The 26,831-nt window shown below is 34.8% G+C and overlaps 1 long non-coding RNA gene across 1 annotated transcript in view; it reads left to right on the top strand.

Moving 5' to 3' along the window:
- Positions 1-9,221, top strand: part of LOC118354253 (uncharacterized) — a 63,910-nt gene extending 54,689 nt beyond the window's left edge. The window contains exons 3-4 of the long non-coding RNA XR_004814412.2: positions 2,239-2,336; positions 6,718-9,221. This is a non-coding gene — a long non-coding RNA (uncharacterized LOC118354253). The remainder of the gene's footprint in view (positions 1-2,238; positions 2,337-6,717) is intronic.
- The last annotated feature ends 17,610 nt before the right edge of the window (positions 9,222-26,831 follow it).

The following is a 26,831-nucleotide window of genomic DNA, read 5'->3' as shown; positions in this document are numbered from 1 at the left end:
TCTGGGAGACTGGAAAGTATGCAATATTGGCGTAATAGATCAAAGCTTTCATCAACATAAAAGGGAAGGAATGACAAGGTACTTGCTGACAGGGAATTGTAGCTTGAGAGGGCGTTCAGGGGGGCAGATACACTAAAAGCATTTTGGCGCGATGAAGTGTATTTCCTGGACAGATGTGTTGCATTCGTGATGGAAGGGCCTCGCACTCTTCATAGGTTCTAATGTGCCAGTTACAAGTAAGCTGAACCCGTGTTGTGTCAGATACTGTTATCACAGGAAGTTCAGTGTTGTCACCCCCTTAAGGTGACATTACTTCAAGAGAGCCAGACCAGAGGTGTTTTCGGGGAAAAAGGCAGGGGTCCCATTTTTATTTAGTGTTTTCCCCCATCATCTTGGCTGTCAGATCAGGTTAAAAAATAGCACTGTTTGATTTGGGGTAAATGTCCATACACTCCTGGCCATTTTTAGCACACAATACATTTTGCCTTTTCCAAATTTCTCCTTCTAGATTATAGGTAATATTCATATTATCGATATTCTGAAAGCTAGCTTACAAGAGTGTTGTTTAGAAAGAATGGAGGTATTTTCTATTTTCTCAGAGAGAAAAAGAATCCTTAATAAAATCACTATTAATGTGCTAATGGAATCACTATATATGTGTGTGTATGTACATTTTCTATTGTACATAAGAAAATCTGGAAGGTAGAAGTTATTTTCCTCCAATTTTCACACTGCCTACAATTTTTCAGCTCTTCCTTACGCCTGGTATTTTCTTTAGAGCCGAATAAGTAGATTCATAGTTTTCGTTACCCCAGAGAGTCCCTTTTCATCATAAAGTCTAATAAGAAGGCCCCAGACATAACTACAGTGTCCCAGACTGCCCTTTACACTAGACGAAAGGTAAAACGAGCCGATCAAGTAACAAACTACAAATTGATGCAGGCAGTGAGAACAGAAGCCTGGTTTTCTGCCCTGTAACGTCTGCAGAGAAGTGGAGAATATGGTTAAAAACATTGGCGGCAGCCAGTTACCGGAATAGCTAGCACTTCCAGGAACAAATGCATTCCTAATGAATTTGTGGACACTACATTTACCGCAACAACAGCAGGTTTTCTCACATATGCACTCCACAGCACCCGCCGGCACGGGCTTTATTGACCTTCTGCAAACACTGATGGAAGAGGGGGCTGCCAGAGAGCGAGAGGCAGAGAGCCATCCAAAACATCTTGGAAAGGCCTCTGAGAGAATTTTTTAGTGTTTAGAAGACATACCATTATTCTCTCTGCCAAAGTCTTTTTTTTTCTTTTTTCTTTTTGGTTAAAGAATTCAAAGAGTGAAGAAAAAAAATGGTTTTCTAATGACATACTCTCACAGTCCCTTCCAAGATCCACAATACCTGCCGAGATTTTGTTTCATTCTAAGGCAGCTCAAGTGTCTTGGTTGGAGTATAAACATACATTCTGATTGATTGGGAAAAATGGCTTTTTTCTCCCCTCACTGTTCACTTACATGGCTTTATAATCTTCCTGTATATTGAACAGTAAGTCTAGCATGAAGGAAGTATCTTTCCACAGGGTACAACCTTACTTAAACACTGAAGTTTGGACCTTGGAGGTGATTGGAGAGAAAATACAGCTCCCCACCGCCCCCACCACCCCTTATCTGGCTACAACTAGACGAATACGAAATCATCAAACAATGTTTTAAAGACCTCGGAGTCACTGGCTGGGTCACCACTGGGTACTAATGGCAACTCAATACATCCTAGTAAATAAAAACAAAAACAAAAACACTACAAAGTTCATATTGGAGGAAAGATTCTTTATGAATCCAAGTATTCTTTTCCGGGACGCCTGGGTGGCTCAGCGGTTGGGCATCTGCTTTTGGCTCAGGTCATGATCCCGGGATCCGGGATAGAGTCCTGAGTCGGGCTCCCTGAGAAGAGCCTGCTTCTCCCTCTGCCTGTGTCTCTGCCTCTCTCTCAGTCTGTGTCTCGCATGAATAAATAAAATCTTTTAAAAACAAAACAAAGTAATTCTTTTCCTGAGAAGTGTTGCCCATTTTTACACTTGACCAAACTAAGATGAAATATTTAAAGCCTAATTAATCAAATATTATCATATTATTCCCCTTTATGCAAGAGATGACCTCCCTAAAATGTATCCCACTAACTGGAAGAATCAGTTCTTCTGTCAGAATATCCAACTAAAACTGACATTCATTCGCCTCTTCTTTTAGACACTGAAATTAAAGTGACAGAGCTCTTTGGCCAAGATCCATTCTATTTGTGAACAATAGAAGAACAACAGTGAGTGATATTAACCACTGGGCTTCAGGTAAATTACTCATAGTGGTCATCACCATTGTATTCTCTGCCCCACAGGAAACTGAACACAGATAGGGGTAATGGTGCCAGAACATAATTCAATCAAACTTTAAATCCTCAAGGAGCTATTCTGTATACAGATCTGGAGTAAATAAATTATATAACTGCCACATTTATCATTTCATTTTACCAGTGTTATTACTAACTCAACTAAAGACCACATCCAGTAAAGCTCTGTTTTAATGACCAGCTCCAGACATCAAATTTATGCTCTTCTGGTTGGTTGTGGTTGGCATTCTAACTATTGAATAAATGGCTCTATCCCCAAAAGATTGGGTAGACCTACTGATTTGAAACCACTTCCCAACAGCAGTTAACAGTGGCCACCAAGCTGGGATTAGAGGAGTTGAAATAAGCCTTTATGACAGGCACAAGGGAAAACGTTATCTGTCAGTCAAGATTTGAAAGCATCCTAGAATCCTAGAACTGTAAATAACTAAAGGCATGAGCCACTGTTTGTTCACTCCAAATACCACCAGTTCCTGAGTAATTGAAGAACAGTGATATATTTTCTCCTCACCCTACATACCAACTTATTTGTCCATTTCTTTGTTTGTTAACATGTAAACCAATGATAATCAAGGTAAGTGAGACAATATGCAAGTCAAATGTGAGACTTCTTAATGACTGACCAAATGAAAAGAGAAACAAATCTGGCTAGAAAACTAGTAAATGATGGTTTGAGTTCTTGCGTTTCACAAGTAGGATATAACTAAGAAGCATATGATACCTTGAATGATCTGCCCTTACTATATTTCATTAAAGTTAAAGTCACTTCTTTACAGAAGTTTTTGTGCCAGTAATACCTCCTGACTATGATTACTGATCCATTTGGGAAGCATTTTTTTTTTTAGCATGTAAGCACTGTATCTAGTATATGTTATATTTATTTATGCTTGTTGATGATTCTTTAAATTAGCCTACTGGCAAAATTATTAACTGGCCAAACTGTGTTGTGAGAGGTTGTTTTATCTGTACTATTTGCAAAATATGGAAAAAATTGAAAAGATTAGTTGGCATCAGATTACATATGGCTTTGAATAAGATATAAAATGTTTGGACTTTATAATCTATCAGGAAGAACTTTTGTAAATTACTTCTGCTTGGGCTCCATACTCAAGTTTTCTGATTCTAATGATCTGGTGTGAGGTCTGAGCATTGGTAATAAGAAAAAAAATCTCTTCACATGTACTGATCAGGATCCCAGAAAAATGATTTAAATGAGGATGCTCTAATGAAGAGACAATTTGCAAAAGTGTGAGCAAGGTTAATGCAACAAACTCAGAGTTAAGGAGAAGGTAGCCAGATATTAGTAACATCTGGAATCCATTTGGCCTTCTGGTAGGAGCTGCTGTCACAGAAGGACAAAACTACTGCTGGAGATGTGATTCCCAAACAGAACAAGACTAAGTAAAAATATTTTGCCACTCTGCTCCTGTCCACTGGTGTTCTGTCAACGTCTCCCATTGGCCAAATCCTGCGAGAAGCCAATGGGCTAGGGAACCCAGATGGCACACTCTGGGGGTGGTTATTCTGGGGCACAAGAAAGGATAGAGAAGGATGAAGAATGTATGGGAGAGCTCAAATGGAAAATAACAGTATAGTAGGTGACTCTTGTACAGCCGTATTTGAGAACTGCTGCTGTAGATAGTGGGAGGAACAGGTTGCTCATAGGATCACATAATCAACATGCGTGATAGAGCAAACTTTGAAAATGACTTGTCCAACACCTTCATTTTCCCACTTGGAAGTGAAGCCAGAGAGTGACAATAAATATTCACTGTCACAGAGTTAGGAAGCCTAATATTCAGGGCTATAGAGTCTCCACATTATCAAACACCTAAGTAATATGATGAAAATAGTATTTAAGGAAAAATAATTTTGCAACAATATACAGAGTATCTTTAAAGAGAAAGATATTAGACACAAAGACAGAAGCTTGGGAGGTATTGGTATGAGTTTAAGGGTGAGATTTTAAGATTCTAAACCTAATGGAAGTTGAAATGGAAAGGAGAGAAATACAGCATGCAAAGGAAATTTATAGACTTTTGTAAATTGCTGTGTGGATGAAAAAGGTGAATGAGGAAACTTGGAATCAAATATGACTTGATAATTCCAATCCAGAAAAATAGGAAAGAGGTGGTAACAGTAGTAATATGAGGACAGGAGTAGAAGCTATCTCTTTTAGAAAGGAGAGTTCAGTTTTGGGGAGGGGGGGCAAATTAATAGAATATATGAGCTGAATAGTCCATTATCAGTTGGTGATATACAAACTAGAGTATGTTGTTAAATATACACTATACACTAAATGTTTTCAATCTTAAGGTATTTGTAGTTCTTGAAATACCTGGAGCTCAACTCTTTTTCATAATATATTGTGCTCATTAATCAGGCAGAAAACATCCTAGAGCCATGTTAAATTTTTATTTATTAGGGGAAAAATATGGCTCTGTCCTAATATTTTTCATCCCTAGCTTCCTGGACTGAATGACTTATCTGTCCTTTAATAAGTTTCAAGAATATTTTATTCTTGCATTTGATGGTGATACATGTGTAGGTTTCAAAAAAAATCCAAATAAAAATAAATTTGGCTATTTCATATCATGATAAATACACATTGTATTTTACATTTTCCTTTCCTGTCCTTTGGGGCAAGCCAACGAAGGATGATTCTGTGTTAAAATAATAAGAATTTGACTAAAATTAAGAGACATAAATGATGTATATTTAATTCAGGCTGAGTTCCTGCCATCTTGATAAAGGGGTTTCTAAGTAAAGATGGTCATTATAAACATTATTGAATTCTTTGGAAAAATGTACTATCAAGGGAGAAGTGTACTTATCATTCAATCTCTGGGTGTATTAATTTCTTTTGCTATCGGTCCTCCCCGTCAAATAGGCCTATTTGTTTATCATCCCTGATACTCTGTTCAGACCAAATGGAAGTAAATTGTTTCTCAAAACTAGGCAGTCATTTTGGATCAATAAATTACACCCACTACTAACTTTTATAGTTAGTTGTTAGTTGTTATAGTTGTTTTACAACTCCTCCCTTATAGTTTTATACGGTGACCCTTTCAGAACATTTGTTATGAAAAAGAAGAAATGTTTTCAAAAGATAATTTCTAAATACAGTACCACTTTGTGTTTCTTTTCTTATTCTACCACCTCAATTATACTGGAAAAAAAAGGGAAAACTAAAAAAAGAAAACTAAATTTTAAAATTCTAACTTTAGTAAAATTCTGAATTTTAAGTAAATCACTCCATAATTTTTAAGTCATTCCAGGATGGAAGAATGACAATATTGATGGAGAAATAAAAGAAATTTGTTTCAGGTAAACCTTATTAAGTAATACAAGAGTATTTTCTTTTTGCTGTTAAGTGTATTTCTTCGAAATTGATAGAGAAGTCTCTTTTAAAGAGTTACTACCAAGTACTTCTTTTACTATGAAAATAGTCCTATTCCTTATCAGACATTTTTTATGCCCGTAAAACCACTGATAAATTATCCAGATCTAAGAACACACTCTCTTCTTAAGCAGTATAATTTACTTTCCGTGCTTTGCTCAATTATATTCAAATACAATTTCTCTGATTTAGTTAAAGTCAACATTAATCCGTCAAAGCACACACTGCCATTCAAGTTTTGCAGAAATGCTGAGCATCCCAAGGCCTGAATTTTTAGGCTCTCAGTTCAACCTCTGCTAAGTCCATATTTTGGTACTGAAAGACTAACGTTGGCATTTGTAACCCAGATACCATCTTGGTATCATGGTAATCGACTCTGAAATGTCATGAATTGAAGATCAACTTTATATTTGGAGGGAATCCTATTATGCATTTTTTGGTAGTGCTGAAGGTTCTGTGAACTAAGGGAAAAATAATCTACATTACACTAATTCATATTCCACTGTCAACCACATTACTTTGAGACTTTACTCTCAGTTTCACACCTTGTCCTATTTCCAGATGAAGCTGACTTCTGAAGAAATGCACAAATTTTCTAGTCTGCCCACTCTTCGAGGGGTAGATGATAAATAAAATCAGGCAGTGTGATTTTTTTCTATTGCCCACTTCTAAAGGTTTCCACACACTCTTGGAATGAAACACTTTAAGGCACAGTGTTTATTCTTGCTTCATGATATTTATATTTGCATGATGCTATAAATATGAATTCAAATACATTTTTAAACAAGCTGATGAATAATACCGCCCAAACCTTTACATTTTAGTTTTTAGAAGTGAGATGTCATAGTCTAAAGTGTAAAATCCAAATGTAGTTTGTAGGAGGCAAGAAGTGAAAATGAGTAAGGATTTTTTTTTTTTTCAGAATGGAAAGTCCAAATGACCAAGTTGCTGACCAGCTGTGCCCCTGTTTGTAGGTTTTACTCACAGCGCAAGAAAAGCATATCAGTGTTTTTTGATACATGTACACTAAGTGTTCCATCACTCATAGGGTGCTTACTCTATATCCCATGGGCCATTATCAGTGTATTTAAGAGTCATAAACCAGTCTCAAATTCCAATTAGAATATTGTTTTGATGGCCCATTTTCCACATACTCAATTTCCAAATGTTGAGCTTGGAGTTAATGAAGGTTTGGGAGTGGGAGGTAGAGGAAAAGTGGGAACAAAAACAATTCATGTGATTCATCATTATTTTTCCAGTTCTGGTGATCATTTCAGTCTGATGTATCTGCACTTTCTCCATCCATCTGCCCTCAACCCTGCCCAGTTTCTTTGAAAAATGTGTTCCTTTTATGACATATGTTTGAAATAGTTGTTCCTGTGTGAAAACCATTGGCTGTGTTACACTGGAACTGCAAACCTTGTCATGATCACCAGTATGAGTCTGGAGAGAGAAGAAACTTCATAACAGAGACAGAAAATATAGTGCCTTGAAGAAGGCAGATGTGTCTTTTTCTCTCTCAGATGACTCTGCAGGACAAAATAGTTAATGAGCAGCTTTGACATGGTAATCCAGGACTCAAGCTAGCAGATTGACAGTGCTTTCTTTATCATGTAGCTTCTATATCAGGTTGAAAAAAATTTCCTGTTCTTGCCTTTTGCAAGAACAGCTAACGCGAAAAGACAAAGAGGGGAAAAAAAGGTGACCAAGATAAATTATTTTTAAGGTCAAGACCTGAAAGTTATACTCATTTCTACTCATATCTCACTGGAAACAACTTAGTTATAAGAAGTTGGAAGGGATGCTCAGTAATAGGGAATATAGCTGGGTGATCATGCAGGGAGGGTCCATCACAAAAGGAAAAAATGGTAGAATGGATAATAAGAAAAATTAGAAACCTCTACTGTGATAACCATATTCTAGCCAACTGAGCTGAGCTAATATACTAAATATAATATATAATACATATAACTGCATAACATAGTATGTACTATAGGAATCTCTTAGGTAAAATAATTTAATTAAAAAATAAGGTGAAGTTCTGTTGAGAAAATACTGTCCTCTCATATTAGTACCAAGCATAATAATTATTCTTCATACACAGCCTTAGAGAACTAAAATTATGTGTGAAATAGTCAACATTTGTAAAGTATATCAGAGATCTATTTCTAATCATGGACATGTGTCCCAAATTTCTGGTTTTCTGGATAAAGGAGGAAAAGTTTAATCTGTTCACTTGGAACTTCCAGAAAATCTCCACAACATATTTTAGTATCTCAATGTTCTATGTCAATTATTAAGTTGTAATATATCCTATTCATGTTTTTATCATACCACATATCTCATGGCATCAATCTATATTATATGATATGATACACATCAGCCTTCTCTAGTCTGTGTGTTCCTTGAGAGTACAGACTTTTATCTATATCTTCCTTGCCTTTAGAACATTTATGAAAGATAAGAGGTGTTCTTTGAAGGCTTGTTCAAAGTAAATAGTTGATATAACGAGGACAGAAAAGTGTGGTAATAGAAAACCAAAGCTGGAGGCATCACAATTCCAGACTTCTAGTTGTATTACAAAGCTGTAGTCATTAAAACAGTATGGTAGTGGCACAAAAACAGACACATGGATCCATGGAACAGAATAGAGAACCAATAAATGAATCCTCAATTCTGTGGTCAACTTATCTTCAACAAAGCAGAAAAGAATATCCACTGTAAAAAAAGACTCTTTGACAAATGGTGTTGGGAAAATTGGACAGCCACATGTAAAATGAAATTGAACCACTTTTTCACACCATACACTAAAATAAACTCAAAATGGATGAAAGATTTAAATGTGAGACAGTAATTTATCAAAATCCTAGAGGAGAACACAGGCAGCAACCTCCTTGACCTCAGCCACAGCAACCTCTTGTTAGACATTTCTCCAAAGGCAAGGGAAACAAAAGCAAAAATGATCTAATGGGACATCAAGATAAAAAAAAAAAACTTCTGCACAGCAAAGGAAACAGTCAAGAGAACTGAAAGACAACCTATGGGATGGAAGAAGATATTTGCAAATGTCTTATCAGATAAAAGGCTAGTATCCAAAATCTATAAAGACAAACTCAACACCTCAAAACCAAGTAATCCAGTTAAGAAATGTCCAGAAGACAGAAATAGACATTTTTCCAAAGAAGATATACAAATGGCCAACAGACACATGAAAAAATGCTCCACATCACTTGGCATCAAGGAAATACAAATCAAAACCCTAATGAGATACCACCTCACACTGGTCAGAATGGCTAAATTTAAAACTCAGGAAACAACAGGTATTGGCAAGGATAAGGAGAAAGAGGAACTCTTACACTGTTGGAGGGAATGCAAAGTGGTATAGCCACTCTGGAAAACAGTATGGAGATTAAAGTTAAAAACAGAACTACCCTACGACCCACCAGTTACATTATTAGGTATTTATCCAAAGGATACAAATAGTTATTTGAAGGGACACATACACCCCAATGTTTATAGCAGCAATGTCCATAATAATCAAACTATGGAAAGAGCCGAGATATCCATTAAAAGATGAATGGATAAAGAAGATGTCTATATTGGAATATTACTTAGCCATCAAGGAGAGTGAAATCTTGCCATTTGCAATGATGTAGATGGAACTAGAGGGTATTATGCTAAGCAAAATAAGTCAGAGAAAGACATCATATGATTTCATTCATATGTGGAATGTAAGAAATAAAACAGATGAACATAGTGAAAAGGAAAGAAAAATAAGACAAAAACAGAGACGGAGACAAATTGTAAAAGACTCAACTATAGGAAATAAACTTAATGTTGCTAGAGGGGAGTTTGTGGGGGAATGGGGTAATTAGGTGATGGGCATTAAGGAGAGCATGTAATGGAATGAGCACTGGGTGTTATATGCAACTGATAAATCATTAAATTCTACCTCTGAAACTAATAATGCACTATACGATAATTAAATTCAATTTAAATTTTTAAAAACTTAAAAATTATAAAAAGAAAAGTGTGGTGATGTTTTAAAGCTTTGAAAGCACTTTTCTTAGACTGAGATAAGTCTGTTAAACACTTTATCAACTAATAATATCAACTAGTGTATCAGAGATACACTAGAGTTTTTTGAATCCCAGAAATCCAAATAAATTGTATATTGACTTTACAAACCAGCCACCATATTCATCTATTTGAATAATTATTTTATATGAAAACAAAAAGAAAGAAAACACAAAATGGACAGGAATAAAAATATCCTATTACTACTCTGTATTTAAAGGAAAGATGAAAGGTGATAAAGAAGTTTAATGAGACTGGAACAAAAATTATTCCCTTGGTAGAGATTCCCACATGGCACTGTAACTGGGTTTTGGATCAGGTTGTCAGTCAGTGAGTCTACTAAATATCAGGGCAAGTGACTATAAGGGCTTCCTTCATTCTCTGTGTTTATATCAGGAAAAAGCCACATGAGCAACACATTATCTAATCATAAAAATTAGAGATATTGATCAAATTTATTTTTATAGGAAATTATCACATTTTCTATTTCAAAAAACTATTTCCAAATACTAAAGGCCTATTTGGAAAAATATTCAATATATGGTTTCATTCCTACTCTACAAGAGAACTTACACACTCCTCCAGAAATTCACCATAGTACTATTTGCCTGGTGTGAACTATTTTTATTTTTACTTCTGAGGGTTTGTTTTTGTTTTTGTTTTTTACCTTTTCATTCTCTAATTATGACTAGAGTAAAATGTTATGTTATTAGAGTGAACCAAGATTACCAGGTCATCTAAATAAAACTATTCAATCAATTGGGTTGAATGAAATTTCTACTAATTTAATTATTTCCTTTCTTCAATTCTGGTTATTTAGTAGAACAACTACTTTGTTTTGTTACTAGAATTTACTTAAATTATCAGTTGATTTGATGTTACCTAGATAGGGACAAAGCTCATTTTGCTGGAAGCATTCGAGTAAAATTGACAATCAGTTTTACTTTTGTTGCTATTACTTGGTCTTTTCCTTAAGAAACAAATATTGAACGATACTAGTTATAGAGTCCTTTCCTCTAAAGAGAATTTCTATGGATTAGGAGAAATTTAAGAAGTCAGTAACTTCTAAATTGTATTGCTTTTAATTCCTATTTTTAAAAAAGGAAACAGAATTCCTAAAATAACATTGTATGCAAAGAAGAAGAAGAAGAAGAAGAAGAAGAAGAAGAAGAAGAAGAAGAAGAAGAGGAGGAGGAGGAGGAGGAGGAGGAGGAGGAGGAGGAGGAGGAGGAGGAGGAGGAGGAGGAGGAGGAGGAGGAGGAGGAGGAAGAGGAGGAGGAGGAGGAGGAAGAGGAGGAGGGAGGATTGTATTTGGTAAGACTAAGGAAACTCTTGGGTTGAATCAGTTCTTTCCTCTGAATTCTTTATAAACTTCCTCTCTATACCACTTTCAATTTGAAATAAACATTTACAATAGATATTGAAATGGTTCTTTGATATTCTTGAAAACAACCTCCCACCTATTTTCCTCTTCCTCTTTCCTTCTACTTCCTCCTTTATATCTTCTGTTTTGAAATATCTGATTCAAACATGAAAATGAATTCAAACACTTTAGTGGGTCTTTACACACTATTTTCTCAAAATGAAGGCCACTTCTCTATAGAATAGTAGACTTAAAACCACTAAACCAGAAAAATCTTGTTTTACATTTGGAATGGCACTTGTTTTTATTTTTAAAATAACAGTATAGATTGTGACTTACAGATATTTGAAAGAAAAACTTGTGTTATCATTTTTACCAGAGGACTTTTATGTCGCCATGCTTTGTACTTTTCAAAATTGTGTTTGTATCATAAAGCTCACATTCATTCATTGACTCTTTCTGCTTTAAATGTTAGTGTATGACTAAAGTTTATCTTCCTGGTCTTGATCCATAATACAGTAGAACAATTTGGTTAACTCATTTCAATCTACTACTCAAGTCAAAATTATTAAATACATATATCTCCTTTCATTTCCATAAATTTTCCACTCATAGTTGATGTATCTAACATGGCATTACACTAACGAAGTAGATGTGTTAACTTCATGACATTTGACTATGAATAAAACACTGCTGTGTGGACAAATTATGTCAGTCATCAAGCTTTATACAAATGCTTATTAGTATTAGTCTCAATGTTTGAATGCCCTGTGGGTGAACATACCTCCTCAAACTTAACTCTTGTACAGACCTTTTCATGTAATTCCTACATATGTTATTTGATATCAAACAACTAAATGAAAAATGTTAAAAACAAAATTGTAACTCACATTTTTTAGGATTTATATAATGCATGTAGTCACATTTAAGCAACTCCCAAATCATGGGTGTTTCCTCCCTACTTTGCTGATAAAGATTTCCAACCTCTGTCAAAGTCTTACACAATATATCTAGGAGTTCACATAAGTATCTCCCAAAAGCTACAAACTATTCTCTCATGTTCTATTCTGCAATCACTCTCCCATGGCCTTCACTTCCCATGAATCATAACGGTAACTCTTCACTGATGCTAACTTTTTGGCGAATAACATTCCAGATGATTTTGTATTTATAAAATATAAGCAATACAAAGAAATAAAGATGAATATGTGTGTGTGTGTGTATATATATATATATATATATAGTGGTTTGCTTATTTTAAGACATTGTAATTGTTTGTTAATGTATTAGATCATGAAATCTTTCTATGTGCTTACATATGTATTTACTGTTTTTTGTTGTTGTTGTTGTTGCTTTGGTTGCTAGTTTTTACAGTTGCATAGTATTAAAGGAATGGCTATACAACAGCTGGTTTATCTAGTCTGTTGCTGACAGATATCTGTTCCCAGTTTTTTTAATGCTGTTGTTATAAACATGCTCTAACTTTATCATGTACATATACTGTTCTACATTTGGTTAGGCATAAATAAAGTAAATTATTAGAATTAGAAGATAACTGGGTTAGTATCCACAACTTAAATTTTGGTAGATATTGCTATATTTCCTAAACGAAGTAAATCAGAGTTTATTTTTCTACACTCTTACCAAAAAAAAAAAAAAAATCTCTCTACACACACACACACACATACACACACACACAAAATCAATATATCTCACTACTATTGAAGCAATTATTTTGGCCATCCTTCAAAATAAACTTTTTTTCATTTTGAACATTTGTCGAAAGACAACTGTATTTATTGTCCCACCAAGACTTAGGTTTAATTTTTCTGTATTTAGAAAGATGCTAGTTGATCTTTTAAACTGTTAACAATATTTGGCTTATCATTATGCAACAATTTAAAGATATTCTGGTTTACTTAAAAGGAAAACATTCACCATCCTGCTCATCCAAACTACAGAGAATGAAGGTATGTGTTCTGTTTTGACACTACTTCTTAAGGCAATTAGGCCTCTGAGGAAGAGGTGAAGAGAAGGTCAGAGGAATTTTCCTTCATGTGTGTCTGTTTATCATTGGAACAAGCTAAGTTCCTGTTATGTAGAAAGCTTGAATAATTCTGAATTTTGCTATGGTTATGAACTGGGGCTGTTATGAATTGTTCAAGTCCAAAGGTTACAGTAACAACCAACTTAATGGGCTTGTGGTTCCTTCATTATTCATAATGCTTTTCAAAACTTACACAAATCCTTTTCCATTCCTAAAGACCAGCGCCCTAAATACAGCGTGTCATTTGGCCTTATTCTAAGTTCCAAAAACATATGGGCTATTTAAATGGAATCAGCAAGCAATGAAAGAACAAACTCTATAACAGAGTCCTTTTCAAGCAGAAAAAGAGAGGATTCTTCCCTTTATGTATTTTATTTATACCCTGGATCTACCCACGGGTTTGGCACATGTGTACTTTGAAGGTGTTTATACTCATCTTCCCGGCGAAATGTATTAGCATACACTTTCTACTTCTCAGTGACTGGAAGGCTGAGAGTACTGTAGGTCAGAAAAGAACCAGAGAACTGAGGAAAGTGTCCAGTGCCAGAAGCTACCAGGCACACACACACACACACACACACACACACACACACACACACACCTGCATAGAATTGCACAAGCTATTGAGACTCACTTGTTCAGGGTATTGTTTGGAGGATAGCTCCCAACTCTTTACTTCCATTGGCTAATACAGAAAGAATTTGCTCTATCAACCAATGCTATGCCACTTAACACTCACTACAACACTGTACCAGATTTCAGACATTTTTCTACCAAACTTGTGAGTCTTGCCTTATCCAAAATAGAACTTGGACAGCTATCCAATATTTTTCCTCAAATTGACTTGCCTTTTTTTTTTTTTTTAAAGATTTTATTTATTTATTCATGATAGTCACAGAGAGAGAGAGAGGGGCAGAGACACAGGCAGAGAGAGAAGCAGGCTCCATGCACCGGGAGCCCGACGTGGGATTCGATCCCGGGTCTCCAGGATCGCGCCCTGGGCCAAAGGCAGGCGCCAAACCGCTGCGCCACCCAGGGATCCCTGACTTGCCTTTTTCACTTAAGTGTATTTATTTATAAGAGAATATTTGTAACTCGTCTACATTAAAAACTAGAATCAAAAACTAGAATCATTAATATAAAGAGGAGGAAAACAAAAGTAAACACTGAAAATAAAATAACATTATTTAATTCTAGCAAGGTGCTACTGTTGCCAAAGGTTCTGGGCCTTAAGTATTCTCTCTTCTTGTTCAAAAAGAAAAAAAAAAGTGGGGAGAGAACAGGAAGATAATTTAAAAAGATTTAATTTTAATAATTTTTTATGTCCTTGTACCACAACAAATCACTCCCTGGATCACCAATGGTAAACATCCACAGTTTAGGAAACACTGAAGAGTATATCTGTATGAAACTACTCCTGGACCCCAAAGAAGATACATGTTTCATTTACTAATGTATAAAAGAATTACATTACTAATGTATAAAAGAATTACATTAGTGTTATCCCTGGGAAGCAGCATGAGACTGGCATTAAAACAAAATTCTTATTCTATTTCCTAACCAGTAGGCCTTTTTGCATATGAATTTAGTTATTTTTAAAATAATGACCACATAGGCTAATATATGAAAATTTGTGTTTTGGCATTTGCAGTTACTAAACTGATATATATTTAGACCATATTTTTATTTTATCAGCTCCTCCTTTCACAAGGAAGTCCACAAATGGCCAGTGGCATATAAATGGAAAACATCCAAATTTGAGTTATCATCGCTCCGAAATACTATCTATGGCTCCTGCATGGGTAATAGAGATAAGAAAACCTCAGTATTAATTATTTCTAATTTCCTCCTAGAGGTTTCCCTGCTTATTCTTTTGTCCAGATGTCATGCCATCCACATGGGCATGAGCCCAGCTCAAGGAAAGAGAAATCCTTGCTATGCTGAAGATACCAAAGTAGAGAGAGAGAGTTCGTTTCTTTTCCATTCTCAAGTAATTGTTAGGTTGTTCTCAAAGAGAGAGTGAGCATGTATTGTTCTTTGGATGTCAAATGCCAATATCAGACATTCCAATAAACAAAAAAGCCACTATGGATTTTGAGTTTGTCATTGATTATCCAATCTTAAAAATACTGAAAAAATTCTGTTTTCTCACCTGACTTAGCAAATAGTCGGAACCCACATATAAGAATCACACCAGTCAAATAAGTTATATATATTGTTCTAAGAAAATTCATTGGCCCCTATTTCAATGGAATTGTTATTTTCATAATGGGAAGCCATTAGAAATTTATATTTGGATTTTGATAATCATAAGCGATCAGCCTATTCTGTTCTGTTCTCACTCATCTACTTTGTTCATTCTTACTAGAATGAAACCTCTTAGGAAACCTCAACGTTCCTGGCAGGTGAAGATACAGGATGTCTATCCAGATATCTTTGTGCCAGAATTATACAAACTACATTCATCAAACTGAATACAGATGGCAAATACCTTTTCAGTATATTCTTTCCAAGAATGCAAGGATGGTACCTTCCCCAGCTCTTTACACATGTATAGACTAACTTTTATCATAATTCTGTTCCACTTACTTGATTAAGGAAATGCATCCATAAAAGCTCCCAGCCAGTCACAGTTGCAATACTGGTTGTAAAGGTAGTTTGGTACTAGTGTCCTGAGTTGGCATAATTCCAACTTTCTGCCTCCCAGTCCTTTCTCTGTCTTCCTTAGCCTTTATTTCTGTCTCCCTTATTGCCTCCCTTTAAAAATATGTTCATTGAGTGTCTGCTATATATGAGGTGCTGTTGCACAAGAATTGGGAACTAATAGTAGGAGGTGGTGATTAAGGATAAATATTCTTTAGTTAGAACACCTGGAGTTGAAACTGAGCTCCATTACTTAGTAACTATGTTATGCAAAGAAAGGGGAGTAACATTCTTAGTATATACCTAACCTTTGAGTATTTATGTACTGATATGGAAAGTGGGTTTTTTTTTTTTTCCTCACAGTGGGTAGATTAAATAAGGACTTGTGTAATATTCAGCAATCAGCAAATAGCTATTTGGCTAGTTACTGTAATTGAGGGATTTATGTTCTCAGTGTTATACCACAGCTTGCTTTTTCCATTCATCATTGTTTTTGAGATTTACGTATATTTGTAGAAATAAATCTAAGTCATTTATTCTTATTGCTCTATTGAATTCTGTTACATGAATAAAATTTTCTGTATTTTTATTTTATTTATTTGAATGTAAGACATTTTTTCCCTTTTTATAGGTGACCACTAAAATATTTAACATGTTTAACAAAACACAAGAGTATTGCTAACTTTTCCTCCAAATAATGACCACAGACTATCATTAACATGATCTCTTCCCTCTCTTTCATGTTATTGTTGACTGGCATTTTAGCTCAGTCTTGGTTTTCAGTCCCACAGTAATTACTACTAGCTATTGTCAGGTTTTACTTGCATTTGGAAATATGTTTACAAGTTGCTTTGCTCAGTATTGTCTGGATTCATTCCTTCCTGATGAAGTATTTCCTCTATTCTTCTTTATCAGTAAATTTTAATTTATTGAAAGTACACATTTTTTCATATTTTTAACATCTCTGTAATTAGGATGCACTTTACAATTGAGGGCATGTCATAGTTTAATTAACAGCATTTTTTTTTCTTTTGCTGATACATCACAGAATTGATGACATCTTAGATCCAGTGAAATATGGTAGTTCATTTAGTAGGGGTCTATGAGCAGAATAACTCTCAGACTTTATGTGTCTAAAAGTATCATTATTTCACCTTCACTCATTAATTCTGCACAAGGAAGTTTAATTTGACAATCATTTTCCCTTAGCACTTTGAAAACACTATTCCATTTGTTTCTGGTGTCTATTGATGCTGTCAGTTTAATTGTCATTTCTTTGTAAGTAATTTATCTATTCTCTCTCATAGCTTTTAAGATTGTTAAGACATATATGAATCTGATTTCTCCATAAGCCTTCTTTATTTCTGAATCTTGAAGACCATCCTGAGTAAGTGACAGATAAAAACGGAATATTTTAAAAGTACAGTAGTTGTGAAGATGATTATGTCAAAGGTGTGGCTGTGGTAATGGATGGTTGAACTGCTAGATGATGAAGGGAACTGAACTTGCAGAGGTTAACAAAAAAGAAGAACTGGCGTATTGGTTTCCATGTCCAGATGAACCCAGAAATTACCCTGATAATGACAGGAGTTGTGATAAAGACAAATGCAGAAATAGAGAGGAGCTATTAATGCATGAAAAAAAAAAAAGAAGAAGAAGAAGTTGGAAAAATCCTAGACAAAACGTGGAGGGAGGAAAAGGTGATACAATTCTGATAAGAGCCTGCAAGTTTCAGGTTTTCTCCAGTAGATGAAGGACTGACAGCCTCAGGCAACACAAAGAAGACCAAACATTTTGACCTATCCACTGATCCAGGACCTTTGTGCAAAAGATTCCTTAGAAGAGACATTTCTTATCAAGATTTTCTAATCCCAAATCTAACGTTTTGTGATACTACACAATGAAAGCTTTAAATGAGACAAACTGAAGCACTTACTCACTAGTCCTAATATTTTCTGTGTCTCTAATTTAGCTTTAAAACTGAAATGATTAAAGCAGCTACCTTTAGTTAGAAAGCTTCTACTAGAATAAAGAATTCAAGATGTTTCATACTTCATAAAATTGATATTTTTTGTATTTTTATGAAATGCATGTTTTTTATTTATTATTATTTTTTAGAGGAGTGGGTAGGGGCGAAGGGTGGGACAGGGAAGGAGGGAGAGGGAGGGAGGGGGAGAGAGAGAGAGAGAGAGAGGGAATCTTAAGCAGGTTGGTGCAAAGCTCAATGGTGGACTTGATCTCATGACCCTGGGATCATGACCTGAGCCAAAATATAGACTAGGATGCTTAACAGACCGAGCCACCCAGGTGCGCCCATGAAATGCATATTTTTATGTTACTGTTTCATTCAAGTGAGCTCAGTCTAAGGAAAAATCACTTTAATTATCTACTTTGAGATGGTTAACCATGTAGAATACTTCAGCTTAACTGCTGTTCATCTACCGCTTTGAATGCATTTGCATTAATAATAGGGATCTGTGCTGTAGGAAGAGACAAGGCAAATGGGACCTACAAATACTATTATATTTCTAAGCTTTCTGTTACTTTTGGCTCTTAAGGAGTTTACATCTAATCAAACGTTAGGAAAATATTATGTCTTACATAGAGAACTTCTTCTAGTCAAGACAAGAGTCTATCCATGACTTCATTTGTTTTCACATCAATGGTGACTGGCAGGGGTACAAGCTAGTGCTATGTGGATGCATTTTCTACTAGGTATATTTCTTTTCTTATTGGTGGTATAAATTCTGTTGAATATAATTTTCCAGAATATATCTCTTTCAACTACTTTGAAAATCTGATGAGGCATGTACTCCCACTCCTGGATGAGCTCAACACAAACATCACATGGGTCCCTTACTTCACCCCTGGACATTTAATATGATTCTCAGATTCTAAAGCACCTACAAATTCTAGTTGCATTCAAAGTGTGATCAGCAGATACATTCACCAGCCCTGACCTTTATATTCTTTGACAATATATCCTATAGAGGTTTGTAATCTTCTATCCACTACCAAATAAAATGATTTCTGCAATTTTTTCATTGCAATCATAAATCCTATATGTCCTCTGCTAGCATTTTCAACCTTATTTCTTTATACCTATTGAACATATGGGATAAATTTCAAGCCAAAAATAAGCACAAAGGAAATACACTGTAGATTTAAGAAAAAGTGATGAAAGAGACTACATACATAATCCCATACAAAAGCCAAGGCCATTTGTTGGAATTGGGTGGAGTTTGGCACTGTGAACACAATGGGTCATGGTTTAGAAGTTGGAGGATTTTTTACAATTTGAGTTAGAAGATTTACCAAAGTAAAACTGGATACACAGACCTATTTCAACCTGTTAGCTTTGACTATATAATGCAATTAGATGGTACAGGGAAAGTGTATGTCAAATATCTTTCTCCTTTGCATGTAGCTGTCTGGTTTTCCTAGCACAATCTGTTGAAGAGACTGTCTTTCCCCAACTGTATATTCTTGCCTCTTTTGTCAAAGATTAACTGACCATATAAGCATGGGTTTATTTCTGTGCTCTCTATTCTGTTCTAGTGATCTATGTATCTATTTTTGTGCTGTACCATGCTGTTTTGATGACAACAGCTTGTAGTATATCTTAAAATCTGAGATTTTTATACTTCCAGCTTTGCTCTTCAAGATTGCTTTGGTTATCTGGGAACTTCTGTGGGTCTATACATATTTTAGGAGTTGTTGTTGTGTTCTAGTTCTGTGAAAAATGCTGGTTTTCGGAAAAGAAATGCATTAAATCTGTAGATTGCTTTGGATGGTATGGACATTTTAGCAATATTGGTTTTCCCAGTCCACGAGCATGGAGTATGTCTCCATGCATTTGTGTTCTTTCCAGACTTTTTCTAATGATAGATTTCTACTTTCCTACCTTTATGGTAGAAAAAGATGCATGATATGATTTCAGTCTTTTTGAATTTATTGAGATTCAATTTGTGGCCTAACATGATCTATTCTGGATAATATTCAATGTGCACTTGAAAAGAATGTGTAATTTGCTATTTTTGGATGGAATGTTCTGAATACACTTGTTAGGTCCATCTAGTCTAATGTGTCTCACAGCTACTGTTTCCTCGTTGATTTTCTGTCTGGATGATCTATCTGTTGATACAAGTGAGAAGTTAAAGTCCTCTAGTATAATTGTATTATTGTCAATTTCTTCCTTTATATCTGTTAATAGTTGCTTTATATTTTATTTATCACATGTTGGACACATATTTATAATTGTTATATCCTCTTGCTAGATTTTACCCGTATTTTTACACAGCGTCCTCCTTTGTCTTTTGTTATAGTCTGTTTTAAAGTTTATTTTGTCTAATATAAGTATTGCTGCCCCAAGTTTCTTTTTGATTTCATTTGCATGTTAAGTGTTTTTCTGTCCCTTCACTTTTGATTATGCATGTGTCTTTAGGTCTGTAGTAAGTCTCTTATAGGCAGCGTATGGATGAGTCTTGCTATTTTATTTACTCACTCTGTCCTTTGTTGGAGGCTTTACTCCACTTATATTTAATCTTATATCTCTTATATCTCCACTTATATTTAATATACATGTATATGTGTATATATATATGTAATCATTGATAGGTATGTATTTATTGCCATTTTGTTATTTTACGGTTGTTTTGTAGTTTCTCTCTGTTCCTTTCTTCTTCTCCTGTTCTCTTCCCTTGTGGTTTGATGGCTTTCTTTACCATTAGTCTTGGATTCCTTAATTTTTTGTGTTTAGTTATACACTTTTGCTTTGTGATTACAATGAAGTTCATATATAGCATCTTATACGTAGAGCAGTCTATATCAAGTTGATGGCTGCTGAAGTTTGAACATATTCTGAAAGCACTAAATTTTTATTTTCCCCCACCATGTTTTATGTACATGATGTCATACTTTATATTCTTTTATTCTGTGAATCCTTTAACTGATTTTTTTTATAGATATAATTTATTTTGCTGCTTTTGTACTTTAACCTCCATACTGGTTAAAAGTGATTTATCTATATATTTGCATTTACCTATGAAATTTTTTCCTTTCATAATTTTCTTATTCATGGTCATGACCTCTCCCTATCATTCAAAGTATTCCCTTTAACATGTCTTATAAGGCTGATTTAGTGGTGAAGAACTCCTTTAAGTTTTGTTTGTCTGAGAAACTCCTTATCTTTCCTTCTGTTTTTAATGATAACCTTGTCAGGTAGAGTATTCTTGGTTGCAGGCTTTTTCCATTCAGCACTTTGAATACATCATGCCACTCCTTTCTGGATTGCAAGTTACTGCTAAAATTCAGCTGATAGCCTTACGGGGTTTTTCTTGTTTGAAACCGGACCACTTCCTTACACTGTACACAAAAATAAACTCAAAATGAACTAAAGACCTAAAGTAAGACCTGAAACTATAAAACTCCTGAAAGAAAACAGAGGCAGTAATTTTTCTGGCATTAGCCATAGCAATATTTTTCTAGAAATGTCTTCTCAAAGGACACAAAAGCAAAATTAAACAAATGGGAGTACATCACAATAAAAAGCTTTTCTGCAGTTAAGGAAACCATCAACAAACAAAAAAGGCATTCTACTGAATGGGAGAAGATATTTGTAAATGATATATCCGATAAGGGGCTAATAGCCAAAAAATATAAAGAACTTCTACAACTCAATACCAAAAAAACCCTTCAAATAATCTGATTAAAAATGGGCAGAGGACCTAAATAGACATTTTTCCAAAGAAGACATACAAATAGCCAACAGATGTATGAAAAGATGCTCAACATCATTCACCATCAGGGAAATGAAAATCAAAACCCAGTCAAATGTCCCCTAATACTTGTCATAATGGCTAGAATCAAAAAGACAAGATATAACAAGTGTTGGTGAGGATATGGAGAAAAAGGAACCCTTGTGCACCTCTGGTGCAAATGCAAATTGATGCAGCCACTGTGGAAATTATGATGAAGTTTCTTCAACAAACTAAAAATAGAATTACCATATAATCCATTAATTTCACTACTGGGTATTTATGCAAATAAATTGAAAATACTAATTTGAAAAGATACATGAACCTCCATGTTTATTGCAGCATTATTTACAATTGCCAAGAAATGGAAGCAACCCACGTGTATATTCATAGATGAATGGATAAAGAAGAATGCACACACAGATACATACAATAGAATATTACTCAGCCATAAAAAAGAATGAGATCTTGACATTTGCAACCACAAAGATAGACCTAGAGGGTATGATGCCAAAAGAAATATGTCAGAAAGATAAAGACCAATATTATATGATTTTCCTCCTAAGTGAAATTTAAAGGAAAACAAATGAAGGAAAATATGAGACAAACAAAAAACAGACTCTTAAAAAGACAAAGGACAAAGTTCCAGAAGGGAGGTAGATAGGGAGACAGGCGCAATAGATAAAGGATATTAAGAGTATGCTTGACTATTTCTCCTGTCATTAAATTTTTTTCTAAGACAAGTTTTGTTATATACTTTGTATACTGTATATCATGGGTCATGTATTTTTCTTTTTTTCCTCTATATCAAGATATTCTGATACCACTAGGTACAGCTGAAAACTCCAAAGATAGGTTACACAAAACTCAAAGTTTAGTTTACCTTTATATAATTCCCATACTACCTAACACAAATTAGTCAATATTATTTATTTTTTCAAAATTCTTTTTCATTAAGATAATTGATATATATACATAAATATTATAGTTGTTTCAGGCATACAGCATAATGATTCAATATTTGTATATATTGTTAAATAATCACCACAGTAAGTAACATCCATTACCACACTGTTATAATTTGTATTTTTACGATAGAACTTCTAGATCTTCTCTCTTGGCAACTTTTAAATATATGATACTGTATTATTAACTATAGTCACCATGCTGCAAATTACATCCTCATAACTTATTTATTTTATTACTGGAAGTTTGTACCTTTGACCACCTTCTTTTTTACCCACCTTGACCTCTAACAACCACAAATTTGTTCTCTGTATTTATGAGTTCATTTTTTTTGTTTGTTTTGTTTAGATTCTATATATATATGTGACAGGACATGGTATGGGTCTTTCTCTCTGATTTATCTCACTTAGCATAATGCCTTCCTAGTCTATCCATGTTTTTCCAAATGGCATTAGTCTCCTTTTTAATACAGTGATGAAATAAAATTCTAAATTTTGTTCAAAGAAATTGTATCTTTAATTATCTTTACAAACTTCTATCAGTATTGAAAAAATTAAATGGCTCTAAGACATTTTAAGGTCAAAAGTATGAATTTTAAATAACTTTTTAAAATAATTAACTCTTATAGCAGGGTTTTCTTTCAGTAGGACTTTGAAATTCATTTTTTTTCAATAAACTACGTATTTTGTCAAAATAACTAAAAATACTGCTATAGTTAATTATACTGTAATGGTTTTTTTAAATCCTTTACAGGAATTTTATGGTTTTTTTTTTGTTTTTATTGAATGAGATTTCTATGATAGGAAGCAAAATACTGAGAAAGACCAGGGTGGGAGCCATGGATGTACACTGTTCAGGATCTACCTTAAGAGAGAGCACATATTTGGTTCCACCCAAGCATTGCTGAGACCTTATTCTAGCTGAACTTCTGTCAGTCTCTGACAGTGCACTATAGGGAAATGGTTCCAGCCTTGTTTGCCAAATGCAGCTCCACACTAATGGTTCGTTCTTGCTCTGGGGCTACACACTGGCCTGGTTAGGACTTTCCAAGAGCTACAGATTATCTGATACTCTTTTTACTCCAGCTTATTATTTATTTTCCCTCTTCTTTCATAAGTATCAAACTTGGGTCATAATCTGAAAGCCTTCCCTGCCTTCCTGCTCACTCACTCCTTCATCTTTTATAGGAATTTCTCCCAATAAATCACTTGCAGTTCTTATTCTGTCTTATATCTGCTTCTAAGGGACCCAAACTGATATATATATTTTTTAAAGATTTATTTATTTATTTATTCATGAGAGACACACAGAGAGAGGCAGAGACATAGGCAGAGGGAGAAGCAGGCTCCATGCAGGGTGCCTGATGCGGAATTCGATCCCTTGTCTCTAGGATCATGCCCTGGGCTGAAGGCAGATGCCAAACTGCTGAGCCACTCAGGCTGCCCAAGTGATATAATATTTATGTACCTACTTAGTTGTTTATAATTACAGTAGTCTATTTGTTAAGCTATATGGTCAGTGCTATTTCATCTACTGCATTTATTATCTTGCATTTAAAGACAACAGAGTACCATAAGCAAATATTAAGAAGAAATTAGTATGATCCAAAGAATAACAGAAATTAATATAATCTCATCAAAAAAGCTCATTCCAATAGTTAATGAAAAATTCCTATCAATTGTTACAAAAAAAGTTTTAAACAGATGTTTCTTGTTTTGGAAATTAAAAACTACCAACATCAGACCACAGTATAATGAACAGGAAACATGATCCAGACTTGAGGGCTCAGCATCAAGAATTCTCTGGTCACCACCCCAGTTGCCAAAATCTGAGAAGAGACATTAGGAAATCCCATTCACTGTATTCTCAAAATACTAACAATTCCAAAGGTTTTGTGGTGAAGGAACTCCCTCTCCCTGTTGACAATGTGAGGAGGCTACAAGAACTTTGCAATAAAAAAATGAATCCTGCATGTAGCCAAATTGCTACCATTATAGTGCTTTGGGAGGGTAAGAATATCTTTCAAATGCATCCCCACTGAGATAGGTTTTAAAATACTTAAAGTCCATCAGGAATAGTTTCATTTATAAATGAGAAATATAATTCATCCATTGCATTTATAAAGAGAGAAGAGATTTTCTACATATATTAAACTGAGATAAGAAATTAGAAGTAGCAGAAATATATGAACTCTTCACAGTAACTCTCAGTTCAAAGTGAATAAAAACCAAGAGATAATGAACAGAGATAATGCTTTAAAAATCTGTTTTCTGGGGTTCCTGGGTGGTTTAGTCAGTTCAGTGTACAACTCTTGATTTCAGTTCAGGTCATAATCTCAGGATCTTGATATGAAGGCCCATGGTGGGATCCATGCTGGATATGGAGCCTGCTTAAGATTTTCTCTCTCTCTCTCTCTCTCTCTTCCTCTGCCCCTGCCCCTCTCAACTTGGACACATGTGTTCTCTCTCTCTCTTTCTCTTGTTAAGAGGGAGGGAGGGAGGAGAGAGAGAGAGAGAGAGAGAGAGAGAGAGAGAGATCTGTTTTCAAACCAGTGGTAGCATAACAGCAAAAGCACTATTTGGAAAACAATAGGTAAGCTAGCTTCTACTTGAGATTTTTCCCTTCCCTTTTATCCAAGCCCTAATAGGCTCTTTTGATTACCTATCATGTTCAAGTTAATGTTGCTCAGATATCGATCCTTGTTTCTCACAGAAACTAATGAGAAGCTTATGACTGAAGCATGACCTTAATCCTTCAGTTATTAAGCTATGGCCTTGTCCATATATCTCTTCTGACTGTATCACCTCCTCTAAGAATTTTCCCATAGACTGGTTTAGGAGGATCTGGGATGCACACTCTTCACTATGTCTCCATGGACTATACACAATCTCTATGGCAACAATTAGTATGTTCTAAATATTTGTTATGTATCTGCCTCTAGATGCAGTGATATCCTTAAGGAAAGGAATCTGTATTCTACTCATTGCTGCTTCCCCAGTGCCTTTCCTAGTTCCAGGATGGCACCTGATAAATATCTGTTGCAATTGGAGTCACCAAATACCCATAGTTTTTGCACTATATAGTAAAGATGATGAACTCTTTCCCCAAAAAATGTATTACCAGCAAATAACTATAGTTTATTTATTTATTTTTTAAATTTTTATTTATTTATTTATTTATGATAGTCACAGAGAGAGAGAGAGGCAGAGACATAGGCAGAGGGAGAAGCAGGCTCCATGCACTGGGAGCCCGAGGTGGGATTCCATCCCGGGTCCTCAGGATCGCGCCCTGGGCCAAAGGCAGGCGCCAAACCGCTGCGCCACCCAGGGATCCCAACTACAGTTTATTTAAATAAGTTGTATTATAATCATATTTTAAGACTTTTTTTTTATTAAAAAAATAACTTTTCAGAAAGTTATTCTATATCTGTTGTTTACCTTCCTTGTATTGTCAAGTGTACTCTTTACCTTTTTTCTCCTGAAATTTCTTGAGAGAAACAATTTATTTCAAATTAAAAGTTACATTACCTTAAAGAAGGAATCAACTTGTTTTCATATGATCAATGAAGTCCTAAATGTGGATACAGGAGCCCTCAGATACCTAGAAAAGTCACTCCCTTTTAAGTTTTGTCCTAGGGTGCTTTAAAGTTTTCAAGTTGAGAAATCATAGGAAAACTTTCTTTCTTTCTTTCTCTTTTTTTTTTTAGAGAGCGTAAGCAACACATGCAAGTGGGGAAGAGTAGTGGGGAGAGGAGTAAAGGGAGAGAAAGAATCATAAGCAGGCTCCACGCTGGGACCTGTGGCTGGATCTCACAACCCCGAGATCATGACCTGAGCTGAAATCAAGAGTCGGACACTCAACTGAATGAGCATCTCAAAGCTCTTTCTTTTCATGATTATATTAAAATTTTATAGTTGTCACAATAGAACAAAAAACCTTCCTTTAAAAATAGTTTTCAAGAAGTCAGTACCTAAAATATCATGTTCACTTTCTTGGTAGAATAATACCTTTTGGTAAATTACAAGTCCATTTCAGTAGAAATGTTTTAAATATTCAATATAATTGAATATGTTTCAATTTCTGTGTCAAATTATTGCATGGAAATAACTGTTAATAATCATCACAATTATCATGCTTCATGTTTTCTGAGTGTATTTAATTTATAAATTATATATGTTTATACA

This window comes from Canis lupus, chromosome 3 (genome assembly GCF_003254725.2).
Source record: "Canis lupus dingo isolate Sandy chromosome 3, ASM325472v2, whole genome shotgun sequence".
NCBI lineage: Eukaryota > Metazoa > Chordata > Mammalia > Carnivora > Canidae > Canis > Canis lupus.
The sequence above is the reverse complement of the archived record's forward strand: the minus strand, read 5'-3'. Positions and strand labels throughout refer to the sequence as shown.